At 48.6% G+C, this 23008-nt stretch overlaps 2 long non-coding RNA genes across 2 annotated transcripts; both read right to left on the bottom strand.

Moving 5' to 3' along the window:
- Positions 1-588: 588 nt before the first annotated feature.
- Positions 589-3152, bottom strand: LOC135372799 (uncharacterized). The gene is made up of 3 exons (XR_010416120.1): positions 2949-3152; positions 2707-2825; positions 589-1685 (listed from the first exon to the last, which is right to left on the bottom strand). It is a non-coding gene; the product is annotated as an uncharacterized LOC135372799 (long non-coding RNA).
- A 16545-nt stretch (positions 3153-19697) lies between these two features.
- On the bottom strand, positions 19698-22238 carry LOC135372794 (uncharacterized). Its single transcript, XR_010416117.1, has 5 exons — positions 22138-22238; positions 21894-21985; positions 21474-21786; positions 21291-21398; positions 19698-20715 (listed from the first exon to the last, which is right to left on the bottom strand). It is a non-coding gene; the product is annotated as an uncharacterized LOC135372794 (long non-coding RNA).
- Between the last annotated feature and the right edge of the window lie 770 nt (positions 22239-23008).

The following is a 23008-nucleotide window of genomic DNA, read 5'->3' as shown; positions in this document are numbered from 1 at the left end:
GGATGAGACATCTACAATGCGACTGCTAGCTCTAAACTGATATATTTATTAGCAGACTCTGGAATATACACACATATGCTGCTAAGAAAATGACAATTTAACCAATAGAATAACAGACAAGAAAAAGGTTATATATATCTTCCCCTCTCCTCACTCTATTTCACAGGCAGCCCTAGTATCATTCTGAGTGTGTCCGTGCGTTCCCTTTGAGATAATGTATCTCTGACAGAAGCAAATCCAACAGCGGACTGCTTACGGGTGCAACTATCTTTGATTTCTCTAACCACTTGTTATTTAACCGCTGCCTTGAGCTGTGTGTTCTGGAAATTTAGGCAGCATCCAGAGTCCCTGCAATGTGTTGCCATGTTTCTCGAGGGCCTGTGTTTCACTATGGCTCTCAGATACAAACTACAGCATTTCAACACAGTAGAAAACACAGATTTGTAAATAGCATCTGTTGATTGCACTGTACATACCCCCCACATTAAGGATCATAGTGGATACTACATCTTGTGCGATAATGTCAGGAGCACAAAAAATATAGATTTTAAACCACTCTTACGTCGTAGTAGTAGTATTTGCGTGAAGCTGCGCAATTCCTGTCCTGCAAATAATTTAAACCATATGTTTCATCTGCCAGCGTGATGATCCCCTGAAAAGCAATTCACACTTGGCGGGAACTACCGGTTCTGAAACCTATCCCTGACATGTGTAGCCATCAGGGAGGAAACCCAAGGGCTGCGGTGGAAAAGACAAACACACACGGGCTATGTTCTCTCTGTGTATCAGCTGCTCTGGCTAGGTTTCTATTCACGCTTAATGGCCTGTATCAGTAATGCATGAAGACCACTGCTAAGTTGTGTTGAGAAACACCACTTTATGTTTGCCATGTCTAAATGAAACATACCTGACCTGATCCAAATTAACCGTTCTGAGTCTGGAACACACAAAGAAAAAAACGCAACACACGCCACAACATTAACAGATAGCAAATGAGCTGTAGCGAGCTCCACCTTGGGACAAAGTCAACAAGTAATTCACCAAAAGTCAATGAGCGCCTGAAATGTAACATCTCCAGTGGCGTAGCCCGACCTCAAAGGTAGGGGGGGCTCGATACGAAAACTCCCCCCCCCCCGCTGATCCTGTGTCGACAACACACACATACTTGTGCACACTTCAAACTGAGGATTAAAAAAGGGAACGAAAATAGTTGATTTAGACGTTCACAGTACGATTACATGTATAGGCTGTCATGACCAATGAAGTGGTGTCACGAGATTGGAAGTATTTTGAAAAGCTCATACTTTGAAAACCATTCAAGAATGCTTCTTAGATAGACGCCATGAACTGCAAGAACTTTCGCGATAGTCACACTGGTCCCCCCCCCCCATATATTATGTTCTCGGATTTGCACGATTTGTGTGGGTCGGTCCGTGGCAGGTAGGGGGGGCTCGAGACCCCTTAGCCCCCTCGTGGCTACACCACTGAACATCTCTGACTGGTAGCAGGATGGCCCACGTTCAATTCCTGGTGCTAGCACTGACTGGCTTTTTCATGAATTATTTGTTGGAAGTTTCGATGTGCTTGAGAACCATTCGTCAACCATTGTATCCTCATGAGGTGATGAGGGTTTGTCATCCCAAAGAGACTCCCTTTCTGGCATGTGTCCTTATGGATGCTCATCACTGCAGAAAAAAAGAAAGAAAGAAAGGAAAAGCATTTAATGACAAGAAATGGATAGTCGCATTTACTGCATAATGATTGTGCACAACAGAAAGAATACTTTTGCACAGAAGGCTGTACTTCTTGATGTCTAACATCAAGTTACAAAATTCCAGAATATATGACATGTTGTAAGGTAGAGAATAAGTAGAGTTATTGAGTTGTCGAGTTGAGTTGAGGGGGCAGTTGTACCCCCTTTTTATTTTATTATATATGATTATATAATTATCTTTATGTCTCTCTCTCTACATTACATGTCTCTACATGTCTGCCTCACTCTCTACATTACAACATGTTTTATATATTCTGGGATTTTGTAACTTCATGTCAGACATTGACAAGAGCAGCCTTGTGCACGAAAGTCTCGTCTCATTAAAATTTAGATGCTCTCAACAGTCTTCTTTCTGTTGTGAATCTCTATCGCAGCATACCTGCACATTGCTGTTCTACGTACTGTGACTTTGCAGTAAGAGTATGGACTTTGGGTAAAAAGACTACACAGCACTGCTCAGGTATTTTTGCCTATCGAACAGTATGTATGTATGCAGTATGCACACAGTATTTGTGCACCGGACCCACTAAAAATGTAGTGAATGTGGCATTGCCCAGGGTAATGCACCAAGTTGAACACAATTATTGTAGAATCCAGGTATTTTAGCTTACATGTCAAGCCACTACCACACCAGTATCCAGTGTGAAGTTGTGACAAATAAATAGTTTCCATTTTTCTTAGCTCTCAGAAAACAGACAGTGAATTAATAAGAGTAGACAATGTTAACATGAATTCTGGGCTATTCTTCAGTTGAAGATTCACAGATAGTAAAGGCACCTTCCTCAATGGACGTTGATGACACTGAAAATTCTAAAATGTTATCAGAGGCGACATCAGCTTTGGTGTGTCAAAGGATTGTATGTCCAACAGTAATCCAGCTAACAGTAACAAAAATGTGCAAAAGACAAATTAACTGAACTAATGTAACATACCTTCTATATCAGACAGTAAAGCTTGTAACACCCCATCCACAGGAACCAGTGTCCAGACAGCAAAAGTGCTTGAACTGGGAGATAGCAGCTAATCGGAATGGCGATCTTTGTTTTCCACCCTGGAACCACAGGTTGTAACTTTGAGGGCAGATTTAAAAGTGGTGTCAAAATGTCTGCATGCGAGTGCACATGAAAAGTTGAACATAGATGAATACTCAAATTATAACATCACATTGTCATACCTGTTGGTGGAGGTGGACTGCAACTAACGTGTCAGCAATTTCTTCATGACCAGATGCAAGCCAGATCATGCTTCATTTCCGCCTTCAGCGTGCGCCTGTGATAATTCAGAAGTTAGATTGTCAATAGTACTATTGTGTTGTTAATCGTGGTTATATCAGAGTAAGCGCAGTAGGACAGCTGCACAATCGATTCATTAAGCTTGCTATTTTTTATATCTGAACCTCGACTTACCATTTTTTGCTCTTGTTTTTTGCCTTGATCCTCCGTGGCACGTTCAAAATGTTATGCGTCGGGCACCTCAGATTTTCATCAGACGATTTCGTGCCGAGATTCCAAATTGCCTCTGGAGTCGCGCGTAACCTATGATAACATTCGTGGACGAAATCCTTGCAGTGGAAATTAGCAGGCACCACTGTCAGCCAAGAGCTTCGCACTGCTTGGTCTTTTGGCAGCTTATAATAGGTAACACTTGAATGCACCGATGAATTGTTCTAACAGCGTAGCACTCTCGCATCTTCGACAACTTCGCCGTGGCATATTTACGATTCATATCGCTCCAGCCCATAAAAGGCAAGGTCAGAACAAGGAAGTGCACTTTCCCAACGACGCTGTGCAAAAAAAAAACATTCACATGCTTTGTTTCCGGCTTAGCAACAACATAACAGCTGTTCGCTTATGTACGATGCACAGAGGAGGAAACGAAAGAAACCAAGCAGCCAAGCCAAGAGTCCATGCCAAGCCAAAGACAGATAAACCGAGAGCAGTGACGTCGGTGCGCCCGTGCGCAGGGTTTGCCGACGGTCTGACGGCCGGGCGTGGGAACTAAAAAAAACTGTTTTCTAAAAAACTACGAACAGTTGGAGCAAGATATTTCGCACACATATTCAGTGTTCGGTAATGAACACACAGCGCGAGTATCGCTCAGTTCTGCGGCACTTCAAAATCGGCATATCTGACCTTTAAGTCGCCAACGTGAACGGGTCCAGTCTCGTCCCCCGTGGTGACACGGCGGAGACGATATGACAAGCGGGATATCCGAGAATCTACTCGGAAAGGCCCCTCCCAGCGCTACGCCAGCGACGCCGCGAAACCTATCGCAGCGTTGCTCAGCGGGTGCGTGCGCTTTAAGACCATATCCCCTACTTCATACGACAGAGGACGATGCCCCTTATCGTACTGACGTGCCTGTTCCGAGCGAGCGGCGTCCAGGCTCTCCCTTGCGGAATTCACCGCACCCGAGAGCCGACTACGCAACTCGCTCGCGTACTTCGACAGATTCCGAGCAATCGGCTCCGTACTTTGTCTCAGTCCGTTCTCCAATGGGAAAGCAACCTCCTTCCCAAAGTTAAGGTATGCCGGGGAAAACCCCGTTGATCTATTCACAGTCGTCCTGGTTGCAAAACCTAACTCAGGAAGATGTGCGTCCCAATCCTTGTGCCTATCGGTTAAAGCCACCAACATGCTCTTCAGGTTGCGATTCACTCTTTCAGTGATATTCGCCTGGGGATGATACGGAGTTGTCCTCTTATGCTGGATACCCAGCGCAGCACAAGAGTCAACAAACACCTTACTGGTGAAGGAAGGGAGTTGCCTCAGGACAGAAGCCGCCGATATTTCGAACAGAGACTGTTCTTCTTCTGGACTGTTCTTCTTACTGGTGAAGTACGATGCGTTATCCGTTATTAGCTGTGCCGGAAACCCGAACCGTGAAAATGTTTCGAAGAGCCGGTCCCATACTCGTTCCGACACCAGCTTCCTAAGTGGGAATAGCTCCACCCACTTAGAGAAGTGATCAGTGACTACCAACAGGTACTGATTACCCCGTGGACTCCTGGGAAACGGACCCATGACATCACACGCAACTATGTGCCAGGGGTAGTTACTGACTACCGGTAGCATCATCACGGGCGGTTTGCCACCCCTCGGTTTTGCTTTCTGACACACAGAACAGCTACGGGTAAAGCGCATAACATCCTGCCTCATTCCCGGCCAGGTCGCGACACGACATAACTTGTGATAAGTCTTGCTGCCGCTGCCGTGACCTGCCAAAGCTGAGTCATGGAAGTACCGCATAAACACCATTCGCAATCTCTTGGGAACTACCAACTTAAAGGGTGAAACACTCTCGTCCTCCTCGACTATCCCAGGCACGTATCGCGGCAAAAGCCCATCCTCACCCAACAAGTATGAGTCGAGGCAACCATCAACATCCCTGTCAACGTTCCCGGTGTCAGCTGCACTATTTTCCGCCAGCTTTTCCGACACCCGTTGACATAAACCGTCAGATCGTTGTGCCTCCAACAGCTCTTCCCTGCTTACGATCGTACCCCAAGCCGAGGAGTCTCGAGCCCGATTTGAACCAACCGCGGCCACGAGATGTCCCCTTTGAGTTAGAGCTTCCCGACCTTTCGGGAGATTAGCGCAACTGTACGCGCATCCCATCTCCCTTTCCCTCCCGTCGCTTACAGCAAGAGAGGCTTCCCCGCGTCTAGCGCGTGTAACTAGGTCAAAGTCACCTGCGAAACCGGCTGATGACCCTCCCTGACCCTCGGATTCTTGCCGTGAGTCACAGCTTAAACCCAGTGGCGCACGAGACAAAGCGTCTGCCGCTTTGTTCGCGCTTCCTTTCAGGTACTGCACTTGGTAAGAATAGCCCTGAAGCGCTAACGCCCACCGTGCTAATCTACCGGACGGTTTCTTCAACCGCTGCAACCACGCGAGAGCCTGGTGGTCGGTCTGAACGGTAAAAGTTGTCCCATCCAGGTACATGTCAAACTTTTTCAAGCCGAACATTACCGCCAAGCACTCTTTCTCCGTAACGGAATAATTCATTTCCGCCGGCGACAGTGTGCGACTAGCGAACGCGACGGGGCATAGACCGCCATCGTGCTCCTGTAGCAGCACTGCTCCCACCCCATAATCGCTGGCATCAGTTTGCATAACAAATGGCTTATTCAAGTCCGGCAACCACAATTTAGCTGTATCTGCTATTGCTTGTGTTAACGAGGAAAATGCCTCCTCCTGCCTGGGACCCCAAATCCACTGGGAATCCTTCCGCAGTAATTCGTAAAGTGGCTTAGCCAGAGTCGCACATCGCGGAATGAACTGGCGATAGAAGCCAACCATTCCTAAGAACCTTTGTAAGCTCTTGACGTCTCGCGGGCGAGGATAGTCGATTATAGCCCTCAACTTTTCCTCGTTCGGACTCAGTGTGCCACGATCAACTACAAACCCTAGGAGATCCACCTTAGGGGATGCAATCTGAACTTTCCCCGGATTAATTGTCAACTCGGCGTCCCTCATCCTACTTAGGACAGTACCCAAGTGAACGAGATGCTCCTCGAACGACTTGGAAAATACCACCACGTCGTCCATGTAAGCCATAGCGTAATTGAACTTCGCGTCACCCAGCACGACGTCCATTAGCCTCTGAAAACTAGCAGGCGAGTTGGATAATCCAAAAGGGAGTCTCGTAAATTCAAACAAGCCCCTATGACAAGTGAATGCCGTCTTTTGGACGTCCTCCTCCCCTACAGGAATCTGCAAAAAGCCCCTGCTACAGTCCAAAATCGTGAACACGCTGGCATTCCCCAACGCGGACATGATCGACTCGATGGACGGAAAAGGATAAGCATCTCTGAGCGTCACGGCGTTTAACTGGCGATAATCCACACACAGCCTTGCCGTCCCATCTTTTTTAGGTGCCAGCACCACCGGGAAAGCCCAGGGGCTCTGCGACCGCCTAACCGCGCCTGTCGCAATCATCTCATCCAGCGCCGCGTCAAGGAGGTCCCTCTTACGCGCGCTGAGGGGCCTGGGGTTACACCGCCAGGGCCTCGCAGTACCAGTATCAATCCGATGTTCTAGAACATCGGTTGTTCCAGGGTGCTCCGTAAACATTTCGGAAAAGGGTAGCAAAAGCCCGGCGCGCTCAATTCCTGTGCCCCCGAAAGACGCTACCACCCGCTCGATATCCTGTGGGATTCTCCCCACAGATTGCACAAGCTTAGTTTCTGACGAGTGGGTATCCACACGGCTGGTTAAACGGCCAGTCGGTGAAGGAGAGGTGAAAGGAATGAGTGGGCTTAGCGGTCCCCCACACCGATATCCGTTTGCCTTTAAATCGAGAATCAATCCCTCTCGGACAATGAAATCTCGTCCCAAAATAACTGGGATTGACAGCCCTGACAGGTAAATGAACCGTTGTCTGCACCGTCCACCGCTAAAGCGCATTGTAAGTCTCACTGCGCCTGTAGCACTGGACATTCCCGATGCTAGCCGCAAAGGGATATCAACCTTCCTGACGCGGACATTTCGTTCACGACAGTGCGCGTACACGGCGTCTCCGATTAGCGAGAGCGTGGCACCGGTATCCACCAGGCCAATGAACTCTTTCCCAGCGATTGTTACGCCTATGTACGGACCGAACACAGGAGCAGACTCCTGAACTCTACAAGCTATTGGGGCGAAAACTGATCCATCCTCGGCAAAAGACTGCGGCGAGGTATGAAACACGCGCCCCGAGCTCTCTCTGACTGCCGACGACGGATTAGGGCCAACCCCAACTGCCGCCGCCGGCGTTACTACACTCTAAATCTTTTCACACCTTTAAAGGTGTAATAACGTGCATGGCGCACGCCTTTTTAGGTGTAATTTTGGTAACATCATAATGGAGCACGGTTTCGCACAAAATTTCTTTACTCGAGTGTTGTCTGTCCTCCGAAAATTCAGTCTTGCAACATCTCAACATTGTTCAACGGTATTGTAGACACTTGCGCGTGCTCGATTATCGATAGTGATACATATATGCATTAGCTCGTACCTACGATATATAAGACATAATGAAAGCAAGAGTTGCACTGACACTTGACCTTTAGTAATGCTTTCCGAATTTCGTAAAACATCATCCTGGAGATGCAATGTTACGCAACCAGGTTGAATGTGCATAGCGCACACCTTTAAATGTGTGAAAACGTTTACAGTGTAGTTTCCCTGCGCCGAGCGGAAATTTACCCGACGCACAGGAGAGTCACGCTTGTGATGCCCTGGTTGATTACAGCCATAGCATCTGGGCTGCGCCCGCCCGCGGTCCGCCTGTGGCATTCTGCTACTGGGGTCCCTCTCTACCTGGTTCTGCCTATCCTGAACCCTCCGGGCAGTGGATGTTCCACTCCTCGGACCGCCGCGTGAGTTTTCGCCGAACCCCGCACGGCGCCTCTGTTCAAAGGAGAAAGGATCCAGGGAGCGCGGCGGGACGATGACGTCCGACCGGCACCCCGCGTCCGCAACCATGGACGTCGCTTCCCTCCCCTGTGGAACAGAATCCTGAAGCCCTGCCCAAGCACAACCCGGCTCAACTGACAGTAACGGTCGCGGTGGTGGTCTGTACCGTAATTCAGACAATAAATCAGCCTGAATCACCCGAGCTTCTCGTGCAAGCGCATCGAGGTTCTCGAAATTTCGCCCCCGTAAATACGGACGGAAGCTAGGATGGCTTTGCCGTATAACCCGCGAAACCTTATCCTGATCTGTGGCCGTCGGGTCGGCCCTATCGTAGAGCTCCTGAATTGCACGCACAAATTCAATGAGGCTCTCGTCAGCATGCTGTGTGCGAAAAGCTAACACTTCGCGCACACGCATTGCGTAATCGGGTGGCAAAAATTCCTCCCTAAAACGCTGCCGGAAGTCCGCCATCGAGGTAAAAGGCTTCTGCAGCCTTCGCCATCGAGCGGCGTCCCCCACTAGCGCTACTGGCAAAACCTGCCTTAGCACTACCTCGTCGGACGCCCTAGATGCAACCTGATAGGTCTCCATCTCCAATAGGAAGTCGGCTACCGATTTTCTATCAGAGTACCCCGAGTACGTCGGAATTGTCGTACTCGGGTGGAGCCGTGGGGGAAAAGTAGAATGCGGGCTAGTCTGCGCCGCATTCAACTGCTGGGTCAATGAAGCGACAATATTTTTCACTTGCAGCAATACGCTAGCGGTATCAACCGCTTGTGGAGTGGGGAGAGGTGGATGCACACCTGCCCCCGTGTTGGTTCCGGCATCGCCGTTGCCGCCACGTGCTCCTGCCTCGCCGGGGTTAATAGTGTCCCCGTTTGTTGCTGACCCAGACTGATTCTCCATGGATCGCGTATGCACTACCATACCACGAGGCGCCTAACACCCGTTTTCCCCCAAAATCCTAACAGGGCCCCAAAATTGAGAGCGCGCAGGACCACTCTCGATTGACAACAAACGAACGAATTTACGTTGGGCGCCAAATGTGGGATCTGCTCCTATTTAGGAAGCCTATCCCACGGGTGTGGGCTCTAATGGCCTAGTTCGTTCCCTGCTGCCAACCAAGAATGACTCTGACACGGAAAGTATACCGACTCACATTTATTAACTTGAGTCTTCTTCCAAACTGTCCTCCTTCCGCACCGTCCCAGAGGCGACTGCCCCATCCACCACCCTTCAGTCCCCATCACAACTCGTCTTGACATTCACTCCCCGGGCTTCCGGGAATAGGGGAACAATACCGGAGGAATGTGCCCGGGGGCGAGGTCATGCCGGAGTCTGCCGTCTGGGATTCCCACAGGCTTTTGCACCACTTGATATGTTGACGCTGGAGAGGTTAACGATAAAATGCCAGGCGAGAACGGCCAGCCCGAGACGGCGATGGGGGATGAACCTCGTCTCATTATAGGCAGCGGCGTTGCCTGCCGAGAGGAACACGCCAGAAGCGAGCAATTATAACACGGCTACGACGTAAACCCGGGCGCCTGCTGCCAGACGTTCCGCGAAATTTCCCTTGGGTAGACGCGATAAGAACGACGGAGAGCGAACTCGAGCACTCCTTTATTGGACCGGGTCTTCTTTCACTTGCTAATTCTAGCTTTTCCACCACTTGATATGTTGACGCTGGAGAGGTTAACGATAAAATGCCTGGTGAGAACGGCCAGCTCGAGACGGCGATGGGGGATGATCCTCGTCTCATTATAGGCAGCGGCGTTGCCCGCCGACAGGCGCACGTCAGAAGCGAAGAATTCAAACACGGCTACGACGTAAACCCGGGCGCCTGCTGCCAGACGTTCCGCGAAATTGCCCTTGGGTAGACGCGATAAGAACGACGGAGGGCGAACTCGAGCACTCCTTTATTGGACCGGGTCTTCTTTCACTTGCTAATTCTAGCTTTTCCACCACTTGATATGTTGACGCTGGAGAGGTTAACGATAAAATGCCTGGTGAGAACGGCCAGCTCGAGACGGCGATGGGGGATGATCCTCGTCTCATTATAGGCAGCGGCGTTGCCCGCCGACAGGCGCACGTCAGAAGCGAAGAATTCAAACACGGCTACGACGTAAACCCGGGCGCCTGCTGCCAGACGTTCCGCGAAATTTCCCTTGGGTAGACGCGATAAGAACGACGGAGGGCGAACTCGAGCACTCCTTTATTGGACCGGGTCTTCTTTCACTTGCTAATTCTAGCTTTTCCACCACTTGATATGTTGACGCTGGAGAGGTTAACGATAAAATGCCTGGTGAGAACGGCCAGCTCGAGACGGCGATGGGGGATGATCCTCGTCTCATTATAGGCAGCGGCGTTGCCCGCCGACAGGCGCACGTCAGAAGCGAAGAATTCAAACACGGCTACGACGTAAACCCGGGCGCCTGCTGCCAGACGTTCCGCGAAATTGCCCTTGGGTAGACGCGATAAGAACGACGGAGAGCGAACTCGAGCACTCCTTTATTGGACCGAGTCTTCTTTCACTTGCTAATTCTAGCTTTTCCACCACTTGATATGTTGACGCTGGAGAGGTTAACGATAAAATGCCTGGTGAGAACGGCCAGCTCGAGACGGCGATGGGGGATGATCCTCGTCTCATTATAGGCAGCGGCGTTGCCCGCCGAGAGGCGCACGTCAGAAGCGAAGAATTCAAACACGGCTACGACGTAAACCCGGGCGCCTGCTGCCAGACGTTCCGCGAAATTGCCCTTGGGTAGACGCGATAAGAACGACGGAGGGCGAACTCGAGCACTCCTTTATTGGACCGGGTCTTCTTTCACTTGCTAATTCTAGCTTTTCCACCACTTGATATGTTGACGCTGGAGAGGTTAACGATAAAATGCCTGGTGAGAACGGCCAGCTCGAGACGGCGATGGGGGATGATCCTCGTCTCATTATAGGCAGCGGCGTTGCCCGCCGACAGGCGCACGTCAGAAGCGAAGAATTCAAACACGGCTACGACGTAAACCCGGGCGCCTGCTGCCAGACGTTCCGCGAAATTTCCCTTGGGTAGACGCGATAAGAACGACGGAGGGCGAACTCGAGCACTCCTTTATTGGACCGGGTCTTCTTTCACTTGCTAATTCTAGCTTTTCCACCACTTGATATGTTGACGCTGGAGAGGTTAACGATAAAATGCCTGGTGAGAACGGCCAGCTCGAGACGGCGATGGGGGATGATCCTCGTCTCATTATAGGCAGCGGCGTTGCCCGCCGACAGGCGCACGTCAGAAGCGAAGAATTCAAACACGGCTACGACGTAAACCCGGGCGCCTGCTGCCAGACGTTCCGCGAAATTGCCCTTGGGTAGACGCGATAAGAACGACGGAGGGCGAACTCGAGCACTCCTTTATTGGACCGGGTCTTCTTTCACTTGCTAATTCTAGCTTTTCCACCACTTGATATGTTGACGCTGGAGAGGTTAACGATAAAATGCCTGGTGAGAACGGCCAGCTCGAGACGGCGATGGGGGATGATCCTCGTCTCATTATAGGCAGCGGCGTTGCCCGCCGACAGGCGCACGTCAGAAGCGAAGAATTCAAACACGGCTACGACGTAAACCCGGGCGCCTGCTGCCAGACGTTCCGCGAAATTGCCCTTGGGTAGACGCGATAAGAACGACGGAGGGCGAACTCGAGCACTCCTTTATTGGACCGGGTCTTCTTTCACTTGCTAATTCTAGCTTTTCCACCACTTGATATGTTGACGCTGGAGAGGTTAACGATAAAATGCCTGGTGAGAACGGCCAGCTCGAGACGGCGATGGGGGATGATCCTCGTCTCATTATAGGCAGCGGCGTTGCCCGCCGACAGGCGCACGTCAGAAGCGAAGAATTCAAACACGGCTACGACGTAAACCCGGGCGCCTGCTGCCAGACGTTCCGCGAAATTTCCCTTGGGTAGACGCGATAAGAACGACGGAGGGCGAACTCGAGCACTCCTTTATTGGACCGGGTCTTCTTTCACTTGCTAATTCTAGCTTTTCCACCACTTGATATGTTGACGCTGGAGAGGTTAACGATAAAATGCCTGGTGAGAACGGCCAGCTCGAGACGGCGATGGGGGATGATCCTCGTCTCATTATAGGCAGCGGCGTTGCCCGCCGACAGGCGCACGTCAGAAGCGAAGAATTCAAACACGGCTACGACGTAAACCCGGGCGCCTGCTGCCAGACGTTCCGCGAAATTGCCCTTGGGTAGACGCGATAAGAACGACGGAGGGCGAACTCGAGCACTCCTTTATTGGACCGAGTCTTCTTTCACTTGCTAATTCTAGCTTTTCCACCACTTGATATGTTGACGCTGGAGAGGTTAACGATAAAATGCCTGGTGAGAACGGCCAGCTCGAGACGGCGATGGGGGATGATCCTCGTCTCATTATAGGCAGCGGCGTTGCCCGCCGACAGGCGCACGTCAGAAGCGAAGAATTCAAACACGGCTACGACGTAAACCCGGGCGCCTGCTGCCAGACGTTCCGCGAAATTTCCCTTGGGTAGACGCGATAAGAACGACGGAGGGCGAACTCGAGCACTCCTTTATTGGACCGGGTCTTCTTTCACTTGCTAATTCTAGCTTTTCCACCACTTGATATGTTGACGCTGGAGAGGTTAACGATAAAATGCCTGGTGAGAACGGCCAGCTCGAGACGGCGATGGGGGATGATCCTCGTCTCATTATAGGCAGCGGCGTTGCCCGCCGACAGGCGCACGTCAGAAGCGAAGAATTCAAACACGGCTACGACGTAAACCCGGGCGCCTGCTGCCAGACGTTCCGCGAAATTTCCCTTGGGTAGACGCGATAAGAACGACGGAGGGCGAACTCGAGCACTCCTTTATTGGACCGGGTCTTCTTTCACTTGCTAATTCTAGCTTTTCCACCACTTGATATGTTGACGCTGGAGAGGTTAACGATAAAATGCCTGGTGAGAACGGCCAGCTCGAGACGGCGATGGGGGATGATCCTCGTCTCATTATAGGCAGCGGCGTTGCCCGCCGACAGGCGCACGTCAGAAGCGAAGAATTCAAACACGGCTACGACGTAAACCCGGGCGCCTGCTGCCAGACGTTCCGCGAAATTGCCCTTGGGTAGACGCGATAAGAACGACGGAGGGCGAACTCGAGCACTCCTTTATTGGACCGAGTCTTCTTTCACTTGCTAATTCTAGCTTTTCCACCACTTGATATGTTGACGCTGGAGAGGTTAACGATAAAATGCCTGGTGAGAACGGCCAGCTCGAGACGGCGATGGGGGATGATCCTCGTCTCATTATAGGCAGCGGCGTTGCCCGCCGACAGGCGCACGTCAGAAGCGAAGAATTCAAACACGGCTACGACGTAAACCCGGGCGCCTGCTGCCAGACGTTCCGCGAAATTGCCCTTGGGTAGACGCGATAAGAACGACGGAGGGCGAACTCGAGCACTCCTTTATTGGACCGGGTCTTCTTTCACTTGCTAATTCTAGCTTTTCCACCACTTGATATGTTGACGCTGGAGAGGTTAACGATAAAATGCCTGGTGAGAACGGCCAGCTCGAGACGGCGATGGGGGATGATCCTCGTCTCATTATAGGCAGCGGCGTTGCCCGCCGACAGGCGCACGTCAGAAGCGAAGAATTCAAACACGGCTACGACGTAAACCCGGGCGCCTGCTGCCAGACGTTCCGCGAAATTTCCCTTGGGTAGACGCGATAAGAACGACGGAGGGCGAACTCGAGCACTCCTTTATTGGACCGGGTCTTCTTTCACTTGCTAATTCTAGCTTTTCCACCACTTGATATGTTGACGCTGGAGAGGTTAACGATAAAATGCCTGGTGAGAACGGCCAGCTCGAGACGGCGATGGGGGATGATCCTCGTCTCATTATAGGCAGCGGCGTTGCCCGCCGACAGGCGCACGTCAGAAGCGAAGAATTCAAACACGGCTACGACGTAAACCCGGGCGCCTGCTGCCAGACGTTCCGCGAAATTTCCCTTGGGTAGACGCGATAAGAACGACGGAGGGCGAACTCGAGCACTCCTTTATTGGACCGGGTCTTCTTTCACTTGCTAATTCTAGCTTTTCCACCACTTGATATGTTGACGCTGGAGAGGTTAACGATAAAATGCCTGGTGAGAACGGCCAGCTCGAGACGGCGATGGGGGATGATCCTCGTCTCATTATAGGCAGCGGCGTTGCCCGCCGACAGGCGCACGTCAGAAGCGAAGAATTCAAACACGGCTACGACGTAAACCCGGGCGCCTGCTGCCAGACGTTCCGCGAAATTTCCCTTGGGTAGACGCGATAAGAACGACGGAGGGCGAACTCGAGCACTCCTTTATTGGACCGAGTCTTCTTTCACTTGCTAATTCTTGCTTTTCCACGACTTCATATGTTGACGTGGGAGAGATTAACGATAAACCTCCAGGAGAGAACGGTCGGCCCGAGGCGGTGATGGGGGATTATCCTCGTCTCATTATAGGCAGCGGCGTTGCCCGCCGACAGGAGCACGTCAGAAGCCAGGAACTTTAGGACGGCTACGATGTAAATCCGGGCGCCTGCTCCCAGACGTTCGGGAAGATTGTCCTTGGGTAGGACGCGATAAGAACGACCGAGGGCGAACTCGGGCGCTCCTTTGATGGATCGGGTCTTCGTCTTTCCGTTGATAATTCTAGCTTTTCCACGACTTGATATGTTGACGCAGGGGAGGTTAACCCCCAAGAACACACACGGTCCTCAGGATGTCCTCACAGTGTCATCGTGTCCTTGTCCTTCGAGGGGTATCCGCAGAACGTCCTGAGGATGATACTCGCGGACTGCCCGTAGAGAGTCATCCACATACGCCCTGTGTCCGTCCCTGTGGGTAGCTAGCGGGACGAGAAATATTACTTTTTTAGTTTACCTGTTTAGACTCCCTAAACACATTTGTTTTGTTTTTGGGCTAATCCTAGGACCTGATTGAGCGTAAAACTATCTGCCTTGAAAAAGAATGACTGTCTGTCATACATGGAGCATTTCTCGTGGAAAGGACAGAAACGCGTTGTTCTGTAGCACTGCTGTTGACTTTCAAAGTACAGGCCTGGGTGTCTAAAACCATAATGGGTAAGAAACATCGACTTCACAGTGATGCAGAGCTAATACTTCAATCATTTTCTCGCTTTGGATATTTACTCTTTGCATAACCGAAACAAATGTTGACGGCTCAGGAGAGAATAAATGGGAGATATAGGCAACGCTAGACCAGCTGAAGAAAAAGAATAAAACACTTGCAAGGTAGAGCGAAGAAACACCCAGGTTAAATACATATCCACAATTCTTATTTGTCTGGCTGCACTCTACTGTAGCCAATATCTGTATTTCGTTTTTTCCATTTTATCTCAATTTCCAAAGCTTTGTCACTAGGTGTTTCTGATGTGACTCCAACATCACAATTCCAAACACTGGCATCCTATAAATGGGTAGGTTTTGTTTCCTTGTGACAGCTTTTTTTTTTATGAAAGATGAAAGTCACTGAAAAGGTTAGCCAGCTGCAGGAGTCGAACCCACATCTTCTGGACTGCCGGTCCAGAGCTCTGCCAATTGAGCTAAGCTAACACGCCTTCTCAGCGACTTCCAGGGTGCGTCATCTGAAGGGACAAACCATCCACTCTCTCTAAATAATCCTCCTTTCACTCTTACATTTTTGCTCACTCATACACACATCCATACGACGGGATCGACGCAGACGGCAACTGTTGAACATGAGAGAACTGATGTTCTGAGGCTGGAACAACATAGAAGGGACAAATACATACAAAGCCTCAATTTACCTAAGTAGTTAACGATGAAAGATGAAAGTCACTGAAAAGGTTAGCCAGCTGCAGGAGTCGAACCCACATCTTCTGGATCGCCGGTCCAGGGCTCTACCAATTGAGCTAAGCTAACACGCCTTCTCAGCGACTTCCAGGGTGCGTCCAGAAGATGTGGGTTCGACTGCTGCAGCTGGCTAACCTTTTCTGTGACATTCATCTTTCATCGTTAATTTCTTAGGCAAATTGAGGCTTTGTACGTATTTGTCCCTTCTATGTTGTTCCAGCTTCAGAACATCAGTTGTCTCACACTCTCAAGCTTTTTTTTTATTTTGATTAGACATCTCACTTCTCCCGACAGGAAACATGTTAACTTTCGCCAGAAATCCATAAAAGGTTGGCTGGTAGCTACCATTTGCTTCAAGACAAGTTAATAGGTAGGAAGTGGCATGGGTCCAACCATCTCAATGAATTTTGTGATTTGGTAATCTTGTTCTGTGAAGATATTCATCAATGGAAACTTTTCAACTCTTTCCGGCATTCAGTTCATCTCTTGCAAATGTTCATATCCAAGCACTCACGCTTTAAAAGCAATACCTTGCACTTTATACTTAATGGCTGGCGTTTTCATGATTTATTTTCAGAAGAATTGGGGTAAATATCGGGTTAAGCTCTTCTTTCACAATTCGGATGTAACCGCACTGTATTTTTTATACCACCCTTGCAGACTCATGTCACTTCAGATATGCTCATCACTCAACTTTATGAAGTTCACCTGCGAAGGTACTGATAAATTCAGTACAGATCTAGTGGTAGCATAGTTTCATAGTAAACCTTTCAGAATGTAGGTTTTGCTAGAATCTGGAGCTAGGGCGTAATCTGTTTCTTCTCGAGGCGCAATAAATGTACCTGGTCGTTTCGCAACAGAGAACGATGACGGGCAATATTTTAGTACTGTTTGTTAGGAGGTGTAACTGTGGTTGGTAATGTCAACACTTATTCAATATCTCTGCATAACAGCACATGAAGATCCAAAACACAGCGCGAGAAGACACGACGGAAGAAGAGAGGACAGGACAGGCGCTGTTCCTTCCTGTTTGTCCTCTCTTCTTCCGTCGTGTCTTCTCGCGCTGTGTTTTGGATCTTCATGTATAGTGACCAACGTGCCCAACAGCGAGTCCTCTTGCATAACAGCAATTGTTTCAAAAATAGAAGAGTTAAGCATTTTAGAACCGCATTGTCACTTAGTTGTGTAGGTACCGCATGGAGAAAACTAGTCGATGGGAACTGTTTTTTTGGGAGCAAACGGGTTAAACCCGAAAATTAAAAAAAAATTACTGAAGGGGGTACATATCAGTCCTAGTAGGCCTCTACCAGAGAAACGTCATCATGGTAGACAGACTGATTGGTGCTGATGACTCATCGCTGCCTCCTATTAAAACAAAAAATTGGACTGTAGGTCGCGTCCCCCTCAGGGACCACTTAATCCCCTCGCGACCGTGCCTTTTGAGTGCGACATTGTTCCCCTCTAGCTCCGGGCGGAGTTGAACTCTACCAAATTGGAGCACTGTCGAACACTCTAAATCATTTGTTTACAAACGGGGAGAGGACAACTGGGTAACACCCTAAAAAGTCAGACCCTAAAATTATACCCCTTTATATGCACCGTGCATATAAAGCGGGATGGATGATGAGCTGATCCTAGGGCGACTCAAAACTTCATCATAAAGACAAAAAGGATTTGCCCTGAGATCGAATGGTGTTGGCACACTACGGAGAAACGACAAACTACCATAGTGTGGGTAGCTTGCTCGCATAGTCTGCTTTTACTTGTTTATTATTTTGCCTTCAGTGCAGTAGGTGGTGCATAAAGGAACCCAATAGTATCGTACCATCGCGCTACAAATTATCTTCCGGTGAATATACACAAGGATTACGAGAAAGAACTATCAACTTCGTACACCGGCTGGTGTGTTATCTACATTAAAAAGGTAACGGCGTTGCCCTCTGTAGGTCGATCTCGCAGCGAATACAGTGCACGCAAGCTGATAATCAGGCATAATGAAAAAAAAATGGGCAGGTTCTCTACGGTTTGGAAATATCGGAAACAGGAAATGTGTATAAGAGATCTGGCTGCAAGGACGAGAAAATGTAACATGGCAGTTCCAGAATAAAATACCTCAGTTTAGGTGAGTTCCTTCGTAGCATACTGTGTGTCTGTTGTTTCTGGGTTAAGGAGATGTGAGAATTTCTCTTGGCGCAGAAGTAAGAACCTACAGGTTCATATGAAGAAAAGAAGACTTTCTTTTTTCTTTTTTTCGGAGCCTGACCGTAACCATGACCTAACTTGTTCGTCCTTGTATTCGGTGACATTGCCGAAATAGAGGAACAAAAACGATGCTATCAATTTACGTGAATTTATTTTATATACGCGCAATTTACGGACAACCCTGACTATGGCTACACGACCAGCAAGACGAACGGCAAACATGAACACAGAAAATGAACCCGCGGAATCCACCATGCACATCACTGCCTCCGTTAAGGAACCTTTCGCACGCTCGTCACTTCACGAGATGATCGCTGCGGAAGCACAGGAGGAATTCATTAGCTCTTAACGAAAAGACAGAGCCCGCGGCCATTGCACAGCTGCTGTCCACTATAACAAGCACTTCCAACAAATACCCAGCCTTGCACAGCACAAACCGGTCGCAACCAGCGTAGTGTAACGTACGCCGCAATACACACACTGCACTTGAAATTTACCTCCACGAAGATATACAGTACACATAAATATTGCTGCAAAATAGAAGCACTACACTCGGAACAACGTTACGTACACGTTCGTTCACATCGTTTACATATTGTAGCTAATGGCTTGATCAAACTAGCCATCCAGTTTTGCCCTCGAAGCCGACGACGACAGACGACACAAAGGTGAGTTTATTTTTCTTTGATGTCACCTTCTTTAAAATGAAGAAAAACACGACTTTTACAAACGCCGTGCGCGTTCGATGTGTGTGCTGCAAGTTTAATATCCTGGTGGTGTAGTGGGGACGAGAATTTGAGCACTTCCGTTTCCATTTGGCTTTGGCGGTTTTTTGCTGTTGTGATGGTTCGTGGTTCCAGTTCCAGCTCGTAGCGTTGTGGCTGCGTCCACTCCATTGTTGGCTTCTTGACGGTGTGTTTGATTGTTCGGACTGAAGTGGAAAAGCCATCCCAGTAAACCACCGATGTCCCATTGACATCCACATGATGTTACCCTCAGGACGATGAAAGCATCCTGAGGACATCCTGAAACATATATTTGACATACTTGGGATGTACTCAGAAGTGCCAAAATAACATCCCAGACAACACAGATGCGTACCAGGGACGTCCCAGGTATGCCTCCATGCGGATGTTGCAGACATCCCAGAGATGACCGCAGTTGGTTCCATAGACGTCACTGGGAAGTCTGAATGAAACTCCAAAGTACGTAACAGTGACGGTCCCACAGACGTCCCTCGAGATCTCTAAAGGATTTCTGAGGGACTTCTCCGGTACCTCAAGCCCACGCTGGTAGGAGGCTTCACAGCATAGCATATTTGCTCTGCAGAGGTGCTAGCCTCATCTGCTGATTGTTCTCTAGGGTCGGCGGTCATCGGTATCCGGTGCGCGTATTTGCGAACTCCACACTGTTAGTGTGTACGCTATAAGGAAACCACATTCGCTTTTATGAAGGGAAAAACTGTCAGTTTATTGGTTTCAAATATATTTCAGCTTCAAAGGAACAAAATATCACACTGCACAGTTCCTATAGCAATCCAAAATCCTACAAATCACATTTACTTGGAACATTGCACAGACGAAAATGACATGTGCAACACCGTAAGCATGACATCACATCTGCATAAAGAGAACAGTTTGGCTTGTCACAGCGAGTGATTCGTTCCCCAGTCAGCCTCATTACGGCACAGTGAATCACTAGACAGAGACGGGACACCGGTTATATTAAAAGGCAAGTCGAATTGAATTCAGAAGTTGAAGCCAAAAAGGTAAGGTGTGGCACTGGTATGCCCAAATAAGAGCACTTGTAGCAAACTATGCATATATCGACATACAGATACAAGCAAATTAATATAGTGCCGTTTCTGAGATTGCCACAAAGATCCATAGAGAATTTTTGTACGCACAAGTCCTGTCAGCTTCCACACTAAAAAAAGATAGGAACGATAGCTTGCATATCCACAGCACATTTTCGCTTGAAATGTTAAGTTTTATCTAAAACTTTTGTCACAAATTACAAGCAATTTAATAATTTTCTCATGCTGAGAAATTAAATTTTCAAAATTACAGTTCAGAATTTGCCGTGTTGGCATCAGATTTTTACACCATGAGCTGCTGTCTGATATAGCGTGTCCCTATCAAAATACACAGCTTACTACAAAGGCAATTTTAATAGATTTTCCTAACGCGCAAGGCAACATATGCTTGTCTCATATGCGAGCGGTGCAGTTTTCAACTAACTAACCGAAACAAAGCTATGTATCTGAGTACACACAGTTTAAATGTCCTCTTTGTTGCTTCCATCTGCTGCTCCTGATTTGTGACGTTCCTGAGTTCGCGGTGCGTGGTACAGTCACGACATAGTTGTCTAGATGAAAGATGTTGTCTATGTTGTCACATAGTTGTCTATTTCATTTTTCCCCCAAGAAGGTAGCGACGCTTGAGGCACCCGGATCTTCGTGAGGTAACCTGGCAACGAACAAAACCGAGACGTCATTAAATATTTAGATCACATACTTCATTTCTTTCCAGGGCGGTATACAAAATGTTTTGTTATTGAGAATACAATTTAAAAAAATAAAAAAGAGCTACTTAGATACCGCTTGGGGCGAAAACCTGTATGTACAGCTTGGGACAAAAGTTCACGGAACAACAGGGTGTCGCATTTCTCCAATGGAGCGACAACCTAGCAGCACAAAGGAGTGGACATACATACTGAGGGATGGATACAATAGCTCGCCACCTATTCCCTATTCGGCCGCTTCGTGATAGCTAGCAGGGAAGCGCTCCGACGAAGAAATACGCAGGTGCCGTGTTCCGTAAACTTTTCTCCCATGCTGTACTTATACTGTCCACATAGTATGCATGTACACACAGAAAATAAATAGATTGCATTATTTAGCTTATATTGATTGCTCTGAAACAGTACCGGAGGTAAACATGCCCAGTTCGCAAGCCTCACGTGGTAATACAGGTCAGTGGCATGCCAAATGGAGCCCCTGGAAGCAGGGACACACTTGGAATCCTATCACAAATTTAATTACCTTGGCATTGTTGATCTGCTCATGAAAAAAATTCCCATACGGGTCGTACAGTAGTTGTTCATTGGGATGCTGCAGGACAGGCCGCTGTGAAAGAACTGTTGTGGTTACCTATATAGATAGGAAAATGTTAAGAATTGCATCACTGAGTGCTCTGCTTGGGATAGAAATGAAAAAGCGGGCCACCTTGCAAATGACGCTGACTTGTTCCTCTGAACTGAGAAGATGGAAGTGAGTAATACTCTGCTGAGAGCAATCTTAAAGTGCATAGGACAGAAGACAGTCAGTTACCCCTGGCACAGCATCCTTTTTGTCGTACTGGAAGCTAGCTTACGCTATCCATGTGTACAAGCTGATTCCCACGCAATGAATGCACTGGCCCTGGTTTACCTGAAATTAGAGAAAGAGTACTACAGCTTACCATGTCTGCGTTCAGCCCAAAAGCTTGTGATGGATAGGAGGCTGCTGTAACTTGGCAAATCCTTCATTGACTGATCCCCTGTAATGACATTCAACGTGTTACGGTGCAAGATACATGTTTGTCACAAGCCAGTGTTTTCATACTATTTGTATTTGATAATAAAACTCACTGTCACTCTAACTTACAGTGTTGTTCTGGACTCGGCCATTGGTAGCGAGTTCTCAAACAACTTCTCAACTTAGCAACTTGTCAAACGTCTTCATAACGAACCCTGAAACTGGAGAAAAGCACACTAAACGCTGTCTACGTTGTCAAACGTGTTCTCTCTGAACTGCCAGAAAATTATGTCCGTACGCCGCAAAACTTCACTGCATTATGAAAAACAGAATCCGTGACAAACTATCCTTAGCTAAAAAAGAGCAAACATACCTATAGTGCCGTCCATGTCTCTCACTTGTACATCAAACTGCGGCAATACGCACGGACGAACGCTGCCATCATGGAAGCCACAAATACAAAGAACGGACAACCGTCCTGCTCCGGCCACTTTTGGCGTTCAGTTTCACTCAGCCGCAGTACCGTATGACCGTTTGCTTGTTACCAACTTCAAAACCATGACATGCAATTATCCGCGGCACGTTATTCTCTATTGTCTACGTTAGCAGCTTTGCGTTACTCAAACAATACTGTGAGTAACATTACAAAGCTAGTGAGAAATTAAAATGATTAGCGCCATCTGGTTGCCAACGGACGCCACAATTCGGCCTCGCAGTTTGCGAGTGTTTGCGAGTGAGTAGAAGAAGGAAAGTGGGAGAGCGGGAGGGAAGTCCCCATTACGACCGCCGAAGTACTCATGATGGACTTCATGCTGGTTGCCCTCCGCGGCTGTTCCTGGGACGTCTATGGGATTGCCCACGCGGGACGTGGGATTTGGGGATCTTTTTCGGACGTCCCAGTGAGGTTTCGTGTTGTCTGGGATCCTCGTACGTCCCAAAGAAGTCCGTCGTACGTCAATGACGACCTTTGACGGACCTCTAGTGGACCTTTTCCCCGTGCCTTAGCCAGGCTTACTGGCATTCTCTGAACATTACATCAACACCGCACAACAGTGCAACATTACATCAAACAAACCAGCAACATTATATCAAACACTTTATTTCGTATGAAACTGAGCGTCATAGCATCGTATTACCTCACCAGGTATTATATCACAGCGTAACATGAAAAGCATTTTTTTCGCAGCTGGTTATTGAGCACTTACATGTCTTTGAAAACATGATGTCCATGAACACACACAGCA

Source organism: Ornithodoros turicata, chromosome 1 (genome assembly GCF_037126465.1).
Source record: "Ornithodoros turicata isolate Travis chromosome 1, ASM3712646v1, whole genome shotgun sequence".
NCBI classification, from domain to species: Eukaryota; Metazoa; Arthropoda; class Arachnida; order Ixodida; family Argasidae; genus Ornithodoros; species Ornithodoros turicata.
Note: the sequence above shows the minus strand (reverse complement) of the source record. Positions and strands in the feature narration are given on the sequence as shown.